Source organism: Callospermophilus lateralis, unplaced genomic scaffold, assembly GCF_048772815.1.
Source record: "Callospermophilus lateralis isolate mCalLat2 unplaced genomic scaffold, mCalLat2.hap1 Scaffold_65, whole genome shotgun sequence".
NCBI lineage: Eukaryota > Metazoa > Chordata > Mammalia > Rodentia > Sciuridae > Callospermophilus > Callospermophilus lateralis.
The window spans coordinates 4060926-4083241 of NW_027514826.1; the positions used below are offsets into that span (position 1 = coordinate 4060926).

A 22316-nucleotide genomic window follows, 5' to 3' on the forward strand; every position below is an offset into this window, starting at 1 on the left:
AGCACATGTAGAGATTTCCTCCATGTACTATCCACTTCTCCATTGGTCCATGTAGTGCCTACCCCCTGGCTCAGTTCCCCTTTCTTTCATGCATGTGGTAACACTGGATTCCCAACAGCCATGATTATTTACAACTAGTCTGTACTTACTGGCTTCTATTTATTGCACAAGGAAAAAAACTCCTAGTCCAATGAGTCAACCAATATATTTTCTAGAAATTTGGATTTGAAACGAAGAGGTTGTCAAATTACTATGCCTACTGAAGCTGAACTGGGACATACAAAATCTATAGGACTGAGCAGGTAGGCTAGGAAATTAAGAAATCAAGTATTCAGTGGTATACTATAATAAGAAGAATTCAAAGAGCTATCAGTCACTCTGATAAGCCCTTTTTACATATGTAATCTGCTTAACACTCAGAATTACCAGTGAGGACACTACTGTTATGTCTCCTTTACAGATAAGCAGATGGAGTGGTTAAGCAAATTATCTAAGGCCAGAGGGCTAATGTCAGAGGAAAGGTTTAAATTTGAACCATGTGACTTTAGACCATTTGTTTTGAATTTCTAGGTCCCATCCCTGGTGTCATTTTGTGTCTGAGTTTCAGATATAGCTCAGTCTTTCAATCCTAAAAAACCAACTAGGTTTTGCTTTTTGTTTTGTAGACCTGGGGATTGAACCCAGAGGTGCTTTACCAATGAGCTACATCTCCAACCCTTTTTATTTTTATTTTGAGACAGGATCTCAGTAGGTGGCTGAGGCTGATCTAGAACTTCTGATCTTTCTTCCTCAGCCTCCCAAATTGCTGGGATTACAGGAGTGATAAAATTTCTCTTTTCGCATGAGTTGGTTTCTGCTTGGAAAAAAAAATGTCTTAAGGAGAACATTACTAACAATCAGGGATCCACATTTATAGTTCCCAGGAACTCAATAACCAGTGAGTAAATGGGTAATCGAACACCACAGAGCTCCCTCTGCAGTGGGCTTCTGGGCATCTTAATTCACGAGGACTCTGGACTCTGTGTTGCTGAGCAATGCATCCTGTTTGTGCTCTGTATGCAGCAGATGCTCTGACCCTGGGCATTTTGATGGTAGGTGGATAATTTCCTGGAACTGAAAGCACAGACAATACCCTCCTCTGCAGGCTTGGCATTTTGAACTACAGATGTAGGGCTCAGTCAGTAGTTAGAATCCAGGGGGAAATTACATTGAGATTGAATTTTTGAAAAACAAAGCCATACTACTTATGGCAAGATTAATCAAGTCTGAGAATTGCGCTTTGATATCAAGCAAATCTGAATCCCAGCCCCGGCTAGTTCCACTCTGAACAGTTTTGTGACATTGGCCAAGCTTCTGAATATTTCTCTAAGTTTTAAGGATTTTTAAAATATTACCTTGGGAATTGAAAAAGTAACCCAAGAAAATTAAAACAAAACAAAACAAAAAAACTATATTTCCCCCAGAACTAATTGTCATTACATCTCAGCATATTTACCCCTCTGTGCCACTTTATTATTAGTATTAGTGTTAGTATTAGTATTAGTATTAGTATTGCTTATTAGACTACTTGGTTAAAAAATCACACAAAGCTGTTTATAAAAATGATACATGTTCATTACAAGGAATTCAAACAATGCAAAAATTAAAAGGAAGACTTATTTTTATCACCAGAATTCTGCCATCCATAAATTACTATTATTTATATTAGAAAATTACAGAAAATTTTCTAGGTAGATATGCACTGATAGAGGGGTGACCACATAGATAATTCATGTTTGATAAATAGATTTAGCTAGATGGATAGAAATATTTTGCTAAAATCTGATCTGCTTTAGATGGTTTTAAAAATAAAGGGTTAAATTTAAAAATTTGGCTTTCATTTAAAAAGAAGAATATATTTTAAACAGTGAACTGCAAGGATACTAAAAGCACTAGTACTTTTAACTTCTAATTTTCCTCTGTTTTTTTTTTCTATTTTAAGTGCCCATATCCTGGCTGATGCTTATGCAAAATTTCACACACTCCCCCTACAACTGGGTTGCTTAAATTTCAGAAAGAAGATCCAGAGATCATGCATGTTCTTAAAACTAATAAAATATGTAGAAAATAAAATTTTGTCATTTTAACCATTTTGAAGGATACAATTCAGTGGCACTTAGTATATTTACATATTGTGCAAACACCTTTATCTGAGTCCAAAACATTTCACTACCTCAAAAGAAGATTCTCTATAAGAATAATAAATTTCCTCCTCACTCTCTCCTTCCTCCTTTCTGACAACCATTAGTCGGCTTTCTAGATTTGTCTATTATGAGCATTTCCTATAAATGGAATTATGCAATATGTGAGCTTTTTGACTGTCTTTTACTTAGCATTCTTTCAAAGTTCATCCATACTGGAGCTCATATCAGTATTTCATCTATTTTATGGATGCATAATATTTCACTGGCATTTGCAAAAAAGATCATGATGTCTTCACTCATCAAAAATGGGTTGATGGGTATACGATATACAGAGAAGAAAATGACTGTCCACACAAAATACACAAATACAGTGTGAAAAATATGCTGGTGAGGGGATTATAATAGGGAAAAATTAAGTTGTTCGGCTAAACATAAAGATCCACAGGCTCTTGAAAATAAGCAGGCACAATGGAAGTAGAATACGATTAATGGTGAAATCAAAGATTCCCCAATAATCCATGAAATTCAACAAACACCAAGACACACTAGGTTTAGAAACAAAATTAAATTTCTTTGGCAGAGAGTCATGGCATACTGTGACTCTCTAAGGGGAAGTATAATAAACGGCTTTTCCCAATAGCATATGACCAAATTTCTTCATCTCTAATCTTCTGCTTCCCCACTGTAAAATCATGATAAAAATGAGATAACAAATATAAAACCAACCTGAAAAGGAAACGGGTCACACACAGACAAGATGAAGTGGTCAGCACTCTGTGCTCTACCTTTGCCATGCAAACTGAGTGTGGTCTGGACATTCCTCATCTCCCCCTCAAAACGACACCACATGTCTGGAAGAAGAAGGTCCTCTCCTGATCTCAGATGGAAGAGCTTACCTTTCTTTTTCTTTGCTGCTAAAAATATCTTCTTGAGGCCCTCTTCTAGGGCTGCCATCTTAATGCCAGACAGGACATCGGAGCGATCACGGTGCTGAGCCACTACCAAGGCTAACTAGAAAGAACAACCATTAGATGGATGACATGAGACAGTTCCACTGTCAACTCAGTGACCTGCCATAGCCTTTTATGGACCACTTAGGCTTTGGCTCCATCCCCCCGGCCCCTTTTTTGGTTACAGAGATTGAACCCAGGGGTGCTTAACCACTAAGCCACATCTCCTGTCTTTTTTTATTTTTCATTTTGAGACAGGGTCTTGTTAAGTTGCTTAGGGCCTCACTAAATTGCCGAGGTTAGCTTTGAACTTGTGATCCTCCTGCCTCGGTCTCCTGAGCTGCTGGGATTACAGGTGTGTGTCACTGCACCGGGTGGCTCCATCTCTTTTGTATGCTCTGCTTGCACAGCAATGTGTGATTAGGTACTCATCATAACTTGTATTTGTGGTAACGGGAATTTCTTCCTCTTTTCATGATATGTTAAAAACTGGAATCTAAAACTTGTACTTTCTAAATGTTCTCATGGGTAAAGAAAAATTACTCTTAGGAGTAGATAGGATTTTAGAGGTTCTCACGATCCAGTCCTCTGACACTAGAGTTAGGCTGCCTGCTTGTCCTGGGAACCATTTCTGTCTAGACAATCTCTATGAAAACAGATGCCAAAGATCCCCCACCTCCAACTAATGGGGGAAGCTGGAGAGTTCAGGGAGCTTCTGGGGCCAATGTGAGACACAACGTTCCACACGGTGAACAGTTTCCTGAGTAACTATATTCTAAAATTCTCATGCATGGACATTATGTTGTACACCCTCTGCCTTTTTTTCTTATTTTAGAAATTCCTGAATGAACCAATAACCCAGAAACCACTTTGTTGCTAGTCACACACACCACCAATACGAAGAGAATGAACCTCTTTCAGCCTGGTTCTAAATTTCTTAAGCGTAAGTTTTGGTTCAAAATTTGGATGTGGAGGGGCTGGGGATGTGGCTCAAGCGGTAGCGCGCTCGCCTGGCATGCGTGCAGCCCGGGTTCGATCCTCAGCACCACATAAAAACAAAGATGTTGTGTCTGCCGAAAACTAAAAAAATAAATATTAAAAAAATTCTCTCTCTAAAAAAAAAAAAATTTGGATGTGGACTCAAGTCTTGGAGAAAACTATCGGTGTGGTAAGTAAATTCACTACAGGTATTCCAAATGACAGACAAGCAAGCAAGAGATACTTAAGGTGCAAAAGGAGGATTCAGATATAAGCAGAGAAGTGTTGTACTGGTTCCTTTCCTCTGCCTGTGGCTGGCCAGCAAACACAATCTTTTACAGAAACTTTCATGTAATAAATGATGAAAACCCCAGAGTTTTGAGACATATTTTCTTACTCTTCAGTAAATGTTTACTGAGCATTTCCTAGGAGCCGATACTATGTGGGATACTAAGGATAAAAAAGTCCCTACACACGAAGGGGCCTGGAGTCTAGGCCAGGGGATGATAAGGAAGCAGGGGACAGCGCTTAGGGGCTATGATACTCAGAAGGCTGGGGGATGGTGAAGTGGTGTGGGGGCCAACCTGCTTGTTATGGGATGGACCCTGCTCCCCCAAATCCATGTTTTGAATTTGGGGTACTCCCAGTACCCTAGAATGTAACTACACTTGGACAAAAGCCTTAAAAAGATTTATACTGACAGTAGAATGAATTGCAGATAACTTTCCTATGTTCATACATGAACACATAACCAGTGTAACTCCACACCATGGACAACCACAAGAATGGGCAGTTACAGGGCTGGGGATGTGGCTCAAGCCGTAGCGTGCTTGCCTGGCATGCATGTGGCCCAGGTTCGATCCTCAGCACCACATACAAACAACGATGTTGTGTCCGCCGAAAAACTAAAAAATAAACATTAAAATTCTCCCTCTCCCCCTCCCTCTCTCTCTCTCTCTCTCTCTCTCTCTCTCTCTCTCTCTCTCCCTCTTAAAAAAAAGAGTGGGCAGTTACACTCCATGTATGTATGACATGTCAAAATACATTCTGTCACGTAAAATAAAAACAAAGAATGGAGATTATTAAGTTAAAATGAGGTTATTAGGGTGGGCCCTAATCGAAACTGGCTTGTGTCCTCTGAAGAACACAGTGAGAAGGTGGTCATCTGCAAGTCAAGGAGAGAAGCCTCAGAAGAAACCCACCTACCGACACTCTAATCCTGGACTGGTGGCACCCAGAGCTCTGAGAACATACGTATCTAGGGTTAAGCTGAGTGCCAGTCTGAGGCACTGTTATGGCAGCCGTAGCAAACCACTCGCATACTAGAGATCTTGGCCAGCAGGGGCAGGAAAGGCTTTAAGAGAAATTATTGGGAGCCAAATGTTAGTTCTGATTAAGAGATGTGTTTTTGTTTTTAAACTTACCAGATCTTGCCCTGTGTTTCTTGACTCTTTATCATCAATAGGGAATAAAAGGACACCTCCCAAACTCAAGTCTGAGATTAAAAAAAGAAAAAAGAACAAGAGAAAGAACACTCAGTCTCACATGGACTACTGAAGGAGAATTACTCCGAACCCTACTGTGCCTGCTCTTCCAAATCCAGTTAGGTCTAGGACCTTACCTCTGCCAGTCATTCGTAGCCTTTTCTCACTCCCCTGTTCTCCTGACCTCGGTCACCACCTTAGCCAGGTTCTCATCTGCTTCCCTCCTGAATATTTCATGTTCTGCTAATTCAGTATTCCCCAAACGTCACCAGCCAAGTGCCCTACAGGCAACGGAGAGGGAAAGCAAGTGCTAGAGGCATCCCTGGGTAGGGAGGTGGGGAGGACTTCTATGAGCCTGAAATGCCTTTGGAAGTCTTAGTGTTTGTCTCACATCATTCAAATTCTGCATTCTACTATGGCTACCTATTTGCATGTTTTCCTACCCCATACAAATCAAATCAAACTGACATTCTAGGCAGATGTGCTCCTTTAATTCTGGGCTCTACATAACCCAGTTTAAACTATTTGTTTAAACTAAAAAGGTAGATATCTTGCACACCCCAATCTTTTAATTCTAAAATATTGGCTCTGCTACATCATTTTCTTTTTAATTTTTTTTTCTAGGTGACAATGGACCTTTATTTATTTATATGCAGTGCTGAGAATCGAACCCAGTGCCTCATATATGCTAGACAAGTGCTCCACCACTGAGCCCCAGCCCCAGCCCTGCTATGCCATTCTTCTGATCAGGCTTCCTGTATGTCTAGCCGTGATCCACTGGATGTTGTCCTACTTAGAACGTATCCCCTAGACAAGCCATGTATGGTCTTCTATGATGTGGCCAACCTTCCCTTTACAATTGAACTCTGCTGTTCCTTGGCCTATGCCTGGCCCATGGGTGTGGACTGTGCAATGACTTGGGAACAGTGAATATTATAGGGATACCAAAAAGAATGTGGGACTGTTAGGCATCTCTTGCCATTCTATCCACCTATTCAAATTCAACCCATCTTCCCAGACCCCAGATAACTCTTACCATTCCAGAAAGCCTTGGTCCAGTTCCACCTACTCTGATCTAGGCTATTTAAATCCTTCTTCATGGGGCTGGAGCTGTAGCTCAGTGGTAGAGCTTGCCTAGCATGCATGAGGCACTGGGTTCAATCCTCAGCACTACATAAAAATAAAAAAATAAAGTAAAGGCATTCTGTCCATCTACAACTACAAAAAAAGATTAAAAAATATAAATCCTTCTTCAGAAAAGAGTGTACACCTTCCAACTCCATTTTCTTACTGACCACTTTTACCTTAAATCTATACAACCAGGTGACAGTCCTCACATTCCTCAAAGTGCTCCAAGGTCATGTGACTGATCATGGGTTGAATCCAGTGGCCCTTTCCCAATTCTTTTTTTTTATTGGTTGTTCAAAACATTACAAAGCTCTTGACATATCATATTTCATACATTAGATTAAAGTAGGTTATGAACTCCCATTTATACCCTGTATACTAATTCAGAGTCTGACACTGTAAACCACTTTGCCTTCTTAATATTCTCTCTTCCCTTACAAAGGTTGAGCAGCATCCCTAATCCAGAAATCCCAAATCCTCCCAAATCCCAAATTTTTAACAGTGATATGATGCCACAAGTGGAAAATTCCACATTAGACATCATGTGATGCACAGTGCACTAAAAATAATGTATGAAACTACCTTCAGGCTATGTCCATTAGTTTTATGTGAAATATAAGTGAATTTTGTGTTTAGACCTGATCCCATTCCCAAGGTATCTCATTAAGGTATACAAAATATCCAGTTTTTAAAAAAATCTGAAATACTTCAATTTAAATAAGCAAAACCTTTACTTCAAAAATACTACATTCTCAAGGTTCTCTTATTTTTCTGAAAATTCTTACTGTCTCCTCTTAGCTCCAAAAGTTTTCCACGTACTGTTCTCTGCCCTCTCATTTCTCCAACACGATTTCCAACAGGGACCTCAGTCGGCACCTCTGGCTCTGACTGCTCCTGGGTTCTCTGCACCTTTCTGCTTTTGTTTTGAATCCTGCCAAGTCAAGATCTAGATCTGGGTTGGCTGTTTCAACACACACCAAACCCTTCTTTCAGCAATGTGTTTTACACCCTTATTTTTCTCTTTACTTTAGAGAACTGGGCAAAAGAATTAGGAAAACCAGTCTCTAAGATATATCTGGAGGGCCCTTCTTTGTTGGACAAGGTCCCGTGACTGCTCAACTGCAGAAAATGACCTCAGTGATCATCTTACTCTTGCTGACATGTGGCAACCTTGCCATGTAAAGGAGGTGGCCTTTTCCCTTCTGTGTGACAAAGGACAATACTTCTTAGTCTTCTAAGTTCTCCTAGTCCCAAACAGCCTTGATTCTGTCTCCAAGGAGTGTTGTACCCAGGCTCTGCTGACCTCATAATCCACCTAGCGCAAACCTGACCCACCACCCACCAGTTTTAATAGTGTGTCGCATTTCTCTCCTATAGCTCTCTGACATTTTTATGGGATATTCCCTTATGAAGATGGCATGAGTTGGATAAAACAATCTTTATTCTAATACTTGAAGATGCAGCAATTGACATTTTTCAAAATACCTACATTATCTTCACTGTAGTCCCACAGGGTAGGTGTGACAATGTATATACCTTACAGATGAGAAAACAGGCAGAGAGATGACAGAATTCCGATCCCAATCGGCTCTCCTAAGTCTTCTCGAGGGCTAGCTAACCCCAATACCATCCTGAGTGTCTTTTCCTGTCTTATTCCATTGTTCTGTTTCTTACCTTTCATTTTTCCTGCCAGCTCATATATTTTTCTTGGCTCAGCTGATCGTGCTTCCAGAGCCGTGAATAAGCCACCTCTGCCCCAGCGGCCAGAGTCATCTGGCAGAAGAAAGAAAATTTTCATCTGTAAGAGGCAAAGTCAAGCCCACAATTTAGAAAAACAAAATCACACAAGATAGGCTTGTAGAAGAATGATTTTTTCAAAGGGAAGGAACGATATATCTGATCTCCTAAGAGAATCATAGTTGGATTCCCAAATATGTTCAGGTTTTCTGAAAGATACGCCTGGTCATCATAACAGAAAGGCAGCTCAAAAATGAGTGTTAAGAAGAAGCAGAAATGTCTGGTGGGTCTGTAACTCTGGAGAGTGGAGAGTGGATGGAACACGGCAGTGACAAGCACTGTTAATACCACAGCATACAACTCCCGTTTTACAAGCAAGGAAGAGAAAATGTTGAATGACTCATTCAAGCTCACACTAATGGAGCTGGGTGACACCTGGTATTTATACTCATTCACACCACAACTACTCATGTACCTGTACCACACGTCAGATGACATTCCAGGTATGGGGTGATACAGTAAGCACACATGCACACACAGTTCTCTTCCATTAAGCTTATATTCTAATGCAATGAGACGGTCAAAGACACACGTTAATACACCAGGAGGGGATAAAGGTTAAGTAGTGTAGAAATAGGACAGGGTAACAGAGGCAACATACAGACTGTTTTACAAGCAGACATTTGAACAATGCTTGATGGAATTATTTGGGAAAGTAGGGTTCCTGGCAGAGGATACAGAGCATGCAAAGGTTGTCAGGGGAACACACAGGGAGTTTCTCAGAGAATACAGTTTTCTTCTAAAATGCAGCCTTGTTTCACCCTCTTAAAAAACTTGTGCAGAGGATGAGACAGATATTGTCCCATTAACATAGATTAGGAGGTTGACACTCAGGGAGAGTGGGTAACTTAACCAGGTAAACCGAAGAGCCAAGAGTCAAATCCACATCCGCTGATTCTATAAGCCATGTTTTCCTGGCCACATGACACTGCACTGGGACCAGCCCTTAAGCCATGACTGTGCCTCATCCTCTCCCTTTCTTGGCACCATGAAGACGAGGCACCCTCCCTGTCCCACACCACTTCTCGTACCTACACAATGCACAATGAAGACATCCTCAGCCTGGGCCTGAGGGTGTGTGATGTCACCGATGACGTACTTGATGGAGGCTGGGTCTGGGTCTTCGCAGCCCAACTTGGCAGCACCCCTGTCTTCCTCATCCTCCAGGTCTTTAGGCTCACTCTCCTCGGAGGGCAGGCAGAAGGACTGCTAGTTGTTGGACTTCCACCAAGCCACCCTTCAATAGGCCAGAGAGAAGAGAAAAGTGACCTCTCCTTTGAGCACATTCTGCACTGCTATTCCAAACAGTAACTGCCAAGTGAGATGCAATCACAAGCTCACCGACTGAAGTTTTCTGCTCAACTGTGAATAAACAAGTTTTAGTGATCAGCCCAACTGTCTCTTGATTACACTTCAATACTGAGCAGCCACCAAATGTCCCTGTTTTTAAGTACATGACTAAAAGGGACTGTTCAAATAAACAATTCCTTGTCAACTATAATAAAATCTTTAGAATTTCTTGTTTCTCTGCTTTAGGTACTCAAGACTTCTCACTAAAGTGGACTCAACGTTAAAGCTAAATCTTGGAAACAGTGTTCTGTGGAGTCAGGCATGGTGGTGCACACCTGCGATCCTAGCTACTCCGGAAGCTGAGGCAAGAGGATCACAAGTTAGAGGCCAGCTGGATAACTCAGTGAGAGCTGGCTCAAAATGAAAAATAAAAAGAACTGGGGAAGTAGATCGTGGAAGAGTGTCCCAGGTTCAATCCCTAATCCAAAAAAAAAAGTATTCTGTTACCAACAGGAACTACCAGGTTGATACTTTTTTGAATTTTTAAGTGATGTTCAATTGTGGAATCCTTTGCCAACTGTGATCCTCAGCTTGGTTAGTAACACAGACATACTTTTTTCCATCAAAAATATATTAAGGGCTTGGGGATATGGCTCAAGCAGTAGTGCGCTTGCCTGGCATGCACGAGGCGCTGGGCTAGATCCTCAGCACCACATAAAAATAAAATAAAGATGTTGTATCCACCAAAAACTAAAAAATAAATATTAAAAAATTCTCTCTCTCTCTTAAAAAAATATTAAATTTCCCATATGAATATCCTACCCTTCTCCACAATCCAGCAGAGGAGACGAGACCTACATCACTGGAAACCACAGTACTTTATGGACATACTTTTTCTTATGTTCAGCCTCTTCCTTTGCCCTCTTCTTTTCCTCTATTATCTCTTTCTCTTGGCTGCTGCTTCTTGTCTTCTTTTCTGTCTTTCCTCCAGTTCTTCTGGGCTCAGAATCTGCTTCCTTTTGGTGGACCCCTCCACTAGGCCTGGGATAAGAACCTGTGGGAAAGACAGGACCACAGCCAAGAAGGTCAGAGATGTCCTATCCTCTCACGTCTCCTTCACCCTGAAGCAAACTCTACAGAGGTGACTCGTGTGGGATCTCACAGAGCACAGCATCCCTGTGTGGTGGGCACTGGCCGCCAGGTAATCCAATTTAACATTCATATTTTGCATCGCACTGGCACGGCGCGCAAAGCACTAGCATGGCTGCTAGTCATTTTGATTCATCTCATTAGTAATAAGGTGCTTACTTTTTTCTTTGAAAGCATACACCGTAGGATGGCATTTAAAGTTTAAATAATTTTAACACGAATCTTTCTACAAATGTACAATTCCTTTTAATTCAGTATTTTAGCATGATTATCTTAATGATAGCTAACATTTAGAAAATAGATTTTAAGCACAAAATACTGTGAACATTACATGTATCGGTTATGACTGCCATCATCTCTTAATGAAACAGGGTCATGATCATCAACAGCAGGATATGGTATTTTGATGTAACATGGTGATCCCTTTAGGGTGGCTTAGAAGAGGGACAGGCCTACTTTTACCTGTATTAAATGGTATAGTATACTCAGCTTGTTAATGTTTTTTATACTAGATTTTTATATAGGGTTCAGTTACTTTGCTATATTTTAACAGACACTTATTTCTTAACAAATCATCCTAAGATATAATATTTTGGAATTATGATTTCACACAAATTAACAGCTCTTACACTGCCTTTATTTCGGAGTAACCGGCGTTCTTGACTTGTTTTCTCCAAAAGGGTTTTCTGAAGATTCACAGTTGTTCAAATGATTTTCTGTCTTCCTTACTGGGCTCTTTAGAATAATCTTTACCTTCGAATAAGTGCATATGGCTTTCTAAGAACAGAAAACACAAAGTGAGAAATGTTAAGACATTGAAAGACAGGTTAATGCTATTCAAAGCAATAACTAGGAGAATAAGAGAACAGCCCTTACTCTAAAGGGCAAAGACCAGCTTGTGATGAAGGCATTCCATTTCCTGTTGCATTACACTGATAAGTTTGGGTTCTACACATGTTCACTTTTCAAAGGATAGAGCATTGGCTTAAAACACTTTTGGGTCTATCCAAGATGATATGGGAATCTCTGCTGGATCCCTCTACCCTGCTGAGTCTCAAATCACTCATTCATTCCACAACTATTCCCAGTGTAAATCTCACTGACTTTTAAGAACCGCTAATAAAATCTCTACTTTTTAATCCCAAACACACTTTTAATACTCTTTTTTTCCCTTTTTCTATAATATTAAAAGGAACAAGTGGCAATTCTATGAGAAAATGAAAAAAAATCACAAAAAAATAATCCCTTGGATTTATAATATTCTTTACAGATCTCACAAAGCATCTTCATGTTTTTTACATCAATCGTGTTATAGCTAACCCCACTTATGAAAGGGGAAACTGAGACTCACACAGGGATTAAATGGTTCCAACTCTTTCTGCTACAAAATGAACATGGCAGGTTTTTCTAATTCTAATATCAATATGTTCTTTTCAGTAGATTAGTGTGTATGTAAAAGTAGAAAAAAGCTTGCAAATAATCATGGCAAAAACAATAAGAACAGTAGTATAATCTTTTTTCTTTCTTTAATTTTTGCAGTGCTGGGGATCAAACCCAGGGACTCACAAATGCTAGGCAAGAGCTCTAACACTGAGCGGCACCCCCAGCCAATAGAATATTCTTAAGTAGCACTTTATGCTATCAGAACAATTTCACATCTAGTATCACATTTGATTTTTGCAGCTGTGTAAAAGAGTAAAGCAGACATTAATAGCACCATTTTACAGATGAAGACACTAAGGCCCAATGAGGCTAGGTGGTCTGCCAAGATCATGAATCAAGTGATAACCAGCCAAGACCAGTAAACACAGACAGGTAGGATAATAAGTCAAAAGTAAAATGTATGTAATAGCACATGTTACCAAATAATGTATTTTCACAGCATTATGAAATCAGCTACAAGTATGTTTTCCCCAGAGAGTATGAAAGCAAAACATTTTCATTCTCAAGAGATCAACTGCTTCACACTTGTACCCAAATCTAACCAGCCATAATTCTAATTGGCATTTGCTAATTAAATCAGCAGGGGGCTCTCAAAGAGGCACTCTATCAACAAGTGGAAAAAACATAAAGGGCTGAGAAGTTTCAATTATGATCAACATTATGTAGTATCATACTGCATGAAATTCTCAGCTTACCATATAACTGTGCTTTTTAAAAAACTTGGCATTAAAGATAAAGCTACCTTACTTTATAGTTAATTGTGAATGGGCTGCTCTAACTACTCCTCTTTCATATTCCTTTGTTATTTTTAACCATGCTTTATGTCTTCACTCTGTTTCGAAGAGGCAGCTGGAGCCCACAGGTCTAGACCCTCATCTGGGTCCTGCCAGAAGAACCATCTACCACAAAGAGAATCAAGACAGTCATTGAAGACAACATTCCAAATTTTAATCCAACTAGAGAATCCAACAGTTAAAGAGTCTGCAAAAATGTAATTTTTTGTAGGTAGACTGAGATATATAATTATCTTTCTGAAAACACTGCAATTTTATTTTGTTCTAGTAAATAAAGTCAATCCAGATGAGTATAGAAAAGTGTGGAAACTTGGTACTAAGGTAATCAAATACAACTTAAAAATATGACCACACACATATCTATTTTTTCTCTCACCTGAAACAGCTAAAGGACAATACACAGATTTCTAAAAAGATATGAGGCAATGGTAGATGAAACAGTGCATGAATTCTTTGGAAGATACAAAGTGGATAAGAAGAGAACAACAGATTCAGAAGAGCTGTGGAACCAAAACACTGGTATCTAGCTGGGGCTGACTGCAGGAACCCTTTCAGTCCTCCAAAAACTCAGACGCACAAGCACAGGCACCACAGTATGGAGGAACAGAGAGGATCCGCACACCAAACACCAGGAGCACCATGAGCCCTCAGCTCCCTGTCTTTCCAATTTAAACCAACAATTTCACTGTAATGGTATAGGACTCGTCTTAGGATATGATGAGTTGTCCAGTGAAATCTTCAAATCTGGCTGTCTGAAAAGCTCCCCCAGTGCAAAAGCTGGCTTGCTAACCAGTGCTGTTGGCATGAGGCCCAAAGGCCACCCACCTGTTCACAACAGAGCTGCCTGTCAGCTTTGGGGCATTTCACCAGCACCCTGATCAGACAGGACACCAGATGTTTCAGGTAAACTGCTAACAAGAACAAGAGACTCCAAAAAAAAATTTTTTTAAAAAGAAGAGGAAGAAGGAAAAGCAAATGGAGGAAAAAGAGATAATACAGTGGGCAGGGTAACACTTTTTGAAAAGATATAATAAATATCCTCCCTGAGATATATTTTAAAAAGCTACAATAAATGTCCTCGGGGAGGATATTATATCCTTGAAATGGGAATAGGATACGACTAAAACAACAAGCTGAGAACAAGAAAGAGTTCTTGAAGAATATAAATGTGATACTATCATAACAAATTTTTAAGATAAAACACAAGAAAAGTCCAAGAACTATGTTCTGTAAAATAATGTCAGTTGCCTAGATTTTGAATTCTCCATATATTCCATAAAAACCACACCAGTCAACAAGGATAATCAAACCACCCCTAATCTAAGCCTACCAAAAAATTAGGAGTCGGGAACTACTATAAACTTCCACTTGAAGGTAAACAGAGAATGAACATCCCAAACCAGCTGAGCTCTGAAGCCCTCACTGGTCTGGGGAGGCAGACGGAATCTGCACAGGAGCAGGACAGTGGAGCTCTAGCAGTGCCAGACAGATAAAGTTCATCCTCCAGAATGAGGTCACCCCAGGAAGGGAGAGCAATGAGGACATCTGAGATTGGTAGTTCAGAGCAGTGGCTGCTTAGGAATTCAAAGGAAGGGCTGGAAGGAGATGCAGTCAGACATCTGGGGGCGCTCTGCTCTCGGGTGAGAAAGAGGTAATGCAGACAGCCTTTGACAGTCTATGGCAGGGAGAAAGAGAGAAACAATGGGAGAAAATTCAGGACAAAACCAAAAGCCTCGCCCAGCCCCTTCCCTACCAGTAAAGGAAGCACCCTACTGAAGCCACTGTGCTTCTCTGTATTGATGGGAGAAAGAACTCTTTTTCTTGGGCGGGGTGGGGTGGGGTGGGGAGGGAGGTACTGGGGATTGAACTCAGGGGCATGAGCCACCGAGCCACACCCCAGCCCTATTTTGTATTTAATAGAGACATGTTCTCACTGAGTGCCTCACTTTTGCTGAGGCTGGCTTTGAACTCACGATCCTCAGCTTCTGGAGTCACCGGGATTACAGGTGTGCACCACTGTGCCAGGCTAGAAGGAACTCTTGAATTAAGAAGGTCAGTAAGGGTGAAAGATCTATATAATGAAAATTACAGAACCCTAAAGAAAGAAATCAAAAAAGACCTTAGAAGATAGAAAGATCTACCTTGCTCTTGGATAGGCAGAATTAATATTATCAAAATGACCATACTTCCAAAAGCGCTATACAGATTTAATGCAATTCCAACCAAAATCCCAATGATATTCCTCATAGAAATAGAAAAAACAATCACAAAATTCATCTGGAAAAATAAGAGACCCAGAATAGCTAAAGCAATCCTTAGCAGGAAGAGTGAAGCAGGTGGCATCACTATACCAGACCTTAAACTATACTACAGAGCAATAGTAACAAAAACAACATGGTATTGGCACCAAAACAGACTGGTAGACCAATGGTACAGAACAGAGGACACAGAGACTAACCCACAAAACTACAATTATCTTATATTAGAAAAAGGTACCAAAAACATGCACTAGAGAAAAGATAGCATCTTCAACAAATGGTGCTGGGAGAACTGGAAATCTATATGCAACAAAAAGAAATTAAACCCCTATCTCTCACCATGCACAAAACTCAACTCAAAATGGATCAAGGACCTGGGAATAAAACCAGAGACTCTGCGTTTAATAGAAGAAAAAGTAGACCCTAATCTCCATCATGTGGGCTTAGGCTCCAACTTCCTTAATAAGACTCTTTGGTGCCAGAATTAAAATCAAGAATCAATAAATGGGATGGACTCAAACTAAAAAGTTTCTTCGCAGCAAAAGAAACAAATCTGTGAGGTGAATAGAGAGCCTACATCTTGGGAGCAAATCTTTACCCCTCACAAATCAGATAGAGCACTAATCTCTAGGGTATATAAAGAACCTCAAAAGCTAAACACCAAAAAAACAAATAACCCAATCAATAAATGGGCCAAGGACCTGAACAGACACTTCTCAGAAGATAATATACAATCAGTCAACAAACACATGAAAAAATGTTCATCATTACTAGCAATTAGAGAGATGCAAATCAAAACCACTCTAAGTGTTGCAGTCTGATAGGACTGCAAATTGGTGCAGCCAATATTGAAAGCAGTATGGAGATTACTTGGAAAATTGGGAATGGAACCACCATCTGACCCAGCTGTCCCTCTCCTCCATCTATACCCAAAGGACTTAAAAACAGCATACTACAGGACACAGCTGCATCAATATTTATAGCAGCACAATTCACAATAGCTAAACTGTGGAACCAACTTAGATGCCCTTCAATAGATGAATGGATTAAAAACTGTGGTGTATGTGTACACACACACACACACACATAATGGAATATTACTCAGCAATAAAAAAAAATAAAATCATGGCATTTTCAGGTAAATGGATGGAGTTAGAAAAGATAATGCTAAGTTAGCCAATCCCCCAAAACCAAATGCCGAATATTTTCTTTGATATAAGGAGGCTGATTCATAGTGGGATAGAGAGTGGGAGATGGGAGTAACAACAAGCTCTAGATAGGGCAGAGGGGTTGGAGGGGAAGGGAGGAGGCATGAGGTTATTAATGATGGTGGAATGTGATAATTATTATCCAAAGTACAGGTATGAATACACGAACTGGGTGTGAATATACTGTGTACACAATCAGAGATATGAAAAATTGTGCTCTATATGTATAATAAGAATTATAATGCATTCTGCTGTCATATATAAATAAAAAATTTTAAAAAAAGATCAGTAAAAACCCTCTCACACCAGCCCATATTGACTCCCTGTTGCTGATACAGGAGAACAGACATTTTAAAAATGATCATGAGAAAAAGAAAAAACAAAACAAAACCCCTTTCAAGTCTGAAATTCAAATATTTCAGAACAGAAAATGGACAAAAAGATAAATATTGGGGCTAAGGCTGTAGTTCAGTGGCAGAGTGCTTGCTTAGCATGTGTGAGGCACTGGGCTCGATCCTTAACCACCACATTAAAAAAATAAAATAAGGGCATGCTATCTATCTACAACTTAAAAAAAAAAGATATTGACCAAATTCGGGAAAAAAGAAAAAGGAAGACAAAATGATCTCCTACACCTCATGGGTCTTTTTTTTTAATATTTATTTTTTTAGTTGAAGTTGGACACAATGCCTTTATTTCACTTCTGTTTTTATGTGGTGCTGAGGATCGAACCCAGGCCCTTACACATGCGAGGTGAGTGCTCTACCGCTGAGCCACGACTCCAGCCCCCACCTCATGGGTCTTAAAAGACCTAAAGCACATGACATAGTCAGTACTGTTGATGAACACAATAAATGTCCATAAATATTAGTTGCAATTTAAAAAACATTCAACTATTGAGAAGAGGAATCACTGTGCAAAGCACCATCATAAAGATAGCAGGTTTCACCAAATAAACTCCAGAGAAGATGTCTGAGTCAAGGGAGAAAAGGTTCAAATTTAATCCTTGAGACTGACAGGACCATAAACATTAATATCATTCCTTGGATTCAAAGTCCAGCTTCAAGGGAACAATGATTACTCTGGCAGTTCTTGGACCAGGAAGCCTTAAGAATGTCACAGATGACTACAGGGCTGGGAAGGAAAGAGAGGTCCCCAGGGCAGGACACAGGACTTCCCGTGGGGACGCATCTCACTCACACCCTAGCTTGAGGTGACGGAGTCATTGGCTCACCTAAGCCCAACTCACTTCCTTCCTCCTGCTCTCTGATCCCTCCTCCAGCTGCAGGCAGGGCACCAGAGGCCCACTGGCCATTTTCTGTCTCTCCCAGGATGGACTCCAGGTCTACCTCCTCCAGGGTGCTCCCCTCAGAAGAAAGCAGTTTATCCAAGCCGAATTTCAGTATGTCACTCAACTTGAATGAAGAAAACGAGAGATCCAGTTAGTTCTCATGAAAACACAGGTGAGGATGTGTGACTCGCTAAGTGTCTAAATGACCCCCTGACGGACTTTCTTCTCTTCCATCACAAATGACACCTGCCAGGCTGTTCTGGAGTTGGATGAGGAATAAGCAGAGAGGTGATGAATGATGATCAGAGATGTTGACTTTGACAATTATTTACGATACCAAAAAAACTTTTTGGCCTCCAATTTTTTTGAGGAGTGGGGGCAGATAAGATGATCCCCAGCATCTTCTCTAGCACTCTCACCAGCATTTTCTACAGGCACTTCCAGTAGTCAAGAGAAGTCACAGACCCTGCTGGCTACCTTCTTACCTCTCCCACTGCCAAACTAACCCTAAAGAGAAGGTGCCACTGAACACCTCATCTCACCATGAGCTGCCACCTGTCCTTGCCAAGCCGCTTTGCTACCACAGTGCTTTACAGTACCCACTTTGGCAAAACCATGACCACCCTGATCACCAGACCCCAAGCCTTTCTCAATTTCAATCTCCCTGGAAAGTCCTGGGGGACTCCCCATCCTGCCCTCTTGCTCCCCCTAGGGGACAGACTCAGCCTACTTCCTACGGCTGCAGGAACCAGACTCTTAGATATGTTACCTGGCTTCACTTGCTACCTGCAACTCTCCGCCTCCCTAAGTACTCTCTCTTAGGAATTCTGAACCAATTGGGATCCACATCATGGGGCTTCATTTTCATTCTGCCCTTTTAGATTTGGTTAGTTATCTCTAGATTGCCTATTCTGTAATTTGGAAACTTCAGCTTGAAAATACCTGAGATGAAAACTATGACAAAAACTAAGCAAAACCACACCTGATATATTTATATTTAACCTTGGTGTACCTATATTTATAACCAAGCCAAATGGCTTTGGCATTTAGCACCCAAAACAGAAAAAAGCCAAGTATTTATGATGAGGCTCAGTCCATACTGGGACCCTTCCCCCTTCCACTCCTTGGACTAAGTCTCCTGGCTTCCCTCGCTACTGCTCACTCACAAAGTGTCTTTAAGGAACTACCCATTTTTTAAATGAAAACCACTTTATTACAGTAACTAAGAGCATGTAGTTGGAAGTTAAAGAGTGCTCGGATTAGAGTCATGAACCTGATGTTTGGAAAATTTCTTAAGATGTAGATAAAGACGTCTATCTCATTTTTTTGTTATTCTTCTTCTGAAACAACTGGAAAAAGTGCGCATCACACATGCTTAGCACACAGTAAGCATTCAATAAGTGCTCACCGCATCTTCATCTGCTCTCTGTTTCTGCTGTGTTCTCCTGGTAAGACAAGGAACCTGCTTTCCTTTTTCAGGCCTTCACTGCTCTATACTGCTTAGATCTGTCAAACCAGAACCACGTCTTTTACTATTAGATTCTTTTAATAACTTAAAAAATGTCCTGCTGTATTTTGAGACAAGGCAGTGAGTTATCACCCTTGTTCTTGGCAACCATAAATAACTCACAGTCTGGTGGGGAGGAAAGAATCAAGACAGAACCAGAATGTGATTTCTTGCCATGGCCTGGGCAGGAAGTCGCACCAAGGTCCTCTCCCACAGCCAATAGTTTGTACTGGCACAAGGATCTGGTCCCATGGCAGAGTTTGTGCCTGTGCATTTCACAATGATGTGCTAGCAGCCAATGTCACAGGGAAACCCCTGACTGAATGCCTGGAGCTCCCTCCACTGGGGAAGCGTGGAGCATCTGAGAATCATCTCCTCTAACTTCTGATGCCTGTGCCTTCACAACAGCCCACGATGAGCTCCTCCGCCAAGGTCCTGTAAAGAAGTGTATTTAGACACCTACAGTGTACACGTACCTCTCTCTCAAGCCTTCACCTTCCATTTGAAATTGCCTCTTCAATAGTGTGAAAATAAAATGCACAGCCTGCCCGGCCACCATGACAGATGAGCATGCAGAAGATTCAAAACAGAAAAGGCCAAAGACTCCACAGTTACTCTCTAAGATAAACAAAAATCAAGCAAACAAACAAAACCTAGGGTTCTTCTTTCAGGTTCTAGTACCCCCAAATCTGTGACCCTTTCCTGAAGGTCAATGACTCCCTAACAAAAACAGCACCATCCCTGTCTGCAATGCTGATGTGTAAAGATACAGATGTGAGAAAATTGCCATTTTTAACTCATGCGTGGGCTAGTTGTGAATTCGATAATTCTGCTTGTGATACTGTGTAATTTTTCCCCTTTCACATACCTCTTGAATTTTTTGTTTGATAAGCTGATCCTTTTAAAGCCTGGTTTTTCTTGCAAACTTTTCTAATTCCTTTCTCTTCTGAGTCTCCCTCTAACAATAATTTATATTGATTTTTAATACAAACTCTGTTGACTAAAGCCTACATTATTTTCATCTTTCTAATTTCTATCCCTATCTTCCTACTTTCTACTCTTATCTTTGAACTTGCTCTCTCACTGCCTGCCTCAAAACAAGAGCCAACTCCTGTCATTTCTCTGCAGTTTCCTACAGCAGACCTTCCCACAGCTACTACCTTTTGTCAGACATTTATTACTCTCTTCATGTCTGAATCATGCTAGATACTAGGGGTTGATCTCTCTGCATCTAATCCCTCAAATGGACCTGGGATATATTATAATATAGGTTCAATTTTATCTCAAAGCCCTCCTACCAAAAGAGAGCTCTCTAGGATATTCTAAGCCAGCATCTGATTCCCATCTAATTTTTCCATCTTCAAGCAAATTAACTCTAGTGCTTTCACCCCTATATCCTATGGCATAATTTTGAATTCCTAATCTTGTTCACTCATCTCTGAGTATGGAATGAGTACTGTAAGTCACTACTCAAAGGGTCTGGGATTAAGGAGGAGGTATGGAACTAATCATCACGGATTAAAAAAAAAAGGAAGAAAAAAAAAAGAACTTCAAACAAATTCTCTCTGAGGTAACTCGTGGCACACTCATCTTTAGAAGCCATGAAGAGATTAATCCATGATGTTCAGTTTCATGCTCTAAGTCATACATCCAATAAGGGATAAGATGTGAATTTCAATCCAAGTTAGATGGTTCAAAGCTCATTCTCTTTATTCTATTTTCTCTGCCTTTAAATGCCACCCTCAGTTTTAGCTAGTATGGCACCTTGCACGTAGTTAGGTACTGAGAGGGTGAGAATTAGGCCAATGAAAAAATGTGTAATTTGCAACAATGGGTGGTTAATGCTGGTCCTTTTTATTTGCATTCTCATCCACAGAGAGTGCTGGTTATAAATCATGAGACTCTAAAAAGAACACATTTTACCTGGAGGTCAGTATCAGCCAAAGGTTTCTGGGCTCCCAGAGTAAAATGGCCTCTTTCTATGTTCGTGTTGGTGAGCTGCAGTTTGGAGGCTGCTTTCCTATAAACTATTTCTTCCACAGTGTCTCGGCCAATCAGCCGGATCACTTCCACAGCCCTGTACAGGAGTCAAATGAGAGCGGTATTATGAGTCTGCAAAGCTGGGGAAAAAAGCATGCCAGGAAGATACACCTAAAAGGAAGCAGAACCAAATGCCACACTCAGGGAACAATGAAAAGGACACTGCTCATGGGGACCTGATCATTTGTTAGAGAAATCTGGCCTCAACTTCTTTCTGAACTTTTCCCCAAAAGAGTAAGAGGAAGGAAGATGAAGTGACCACTATTGGGCCTACATCTGTAGCCAGGATAACCCCTGGCAGGCATGTTACCTCAAGTCAAAGGGTAGCTGAACACAACTTTGTTTCCTCTTTATGGTACTGGGAACCCAACCCAGGGGAGCTTTACCATGAAGTTATATCCTAGCCTTAAAAAAAAGTTTTGAGACAGGGTTTAGGTAAGTTGCAAGGTTGGCTTTAAACTTGATCTTCCAGCTTGAGTCTCCCATGCTGGTAATGATTACAGGCATGTGCACCCACTGGCTTTAACTTCATTTTTAAACTGAATTAGGATCTATCATGAGAAACATGAACTAAATATATTATAAGTTTTTTCTAATCATTTTGGAATTTAACTGTTCAACAAAGTGAGTCTGAACTGATCATGTGACCACTGATCCCCCAACATGACTCTACAAGCCAGCAGCACAACGGGGTTCAAACCCAGTGGTCTCTCAACTCCAATGTGGCACTGTTGTCAGGACTACCCTGTCCACCTTCCTTCCCAATGCACAGCTGCAAGCCAACAGAGCAGAAAGGTGCCAATGTCTAACTCACTC

At 40.7% G+C, this 22316-nt stretch overlaps 1 pseudogene; it reads right to left on the reverse strand.

Moving 5' to 3' along the window:
- Positions 1–2402: 2402 nt before the first annotated feature.
- LOC143637805 (chromodomain-helicase-DNA-binding protein 1-like) overlaps positions 2403–22316 on the reverse strand; it is a 45562-nt pseudogene continuing 25648 nt past the window's right edge.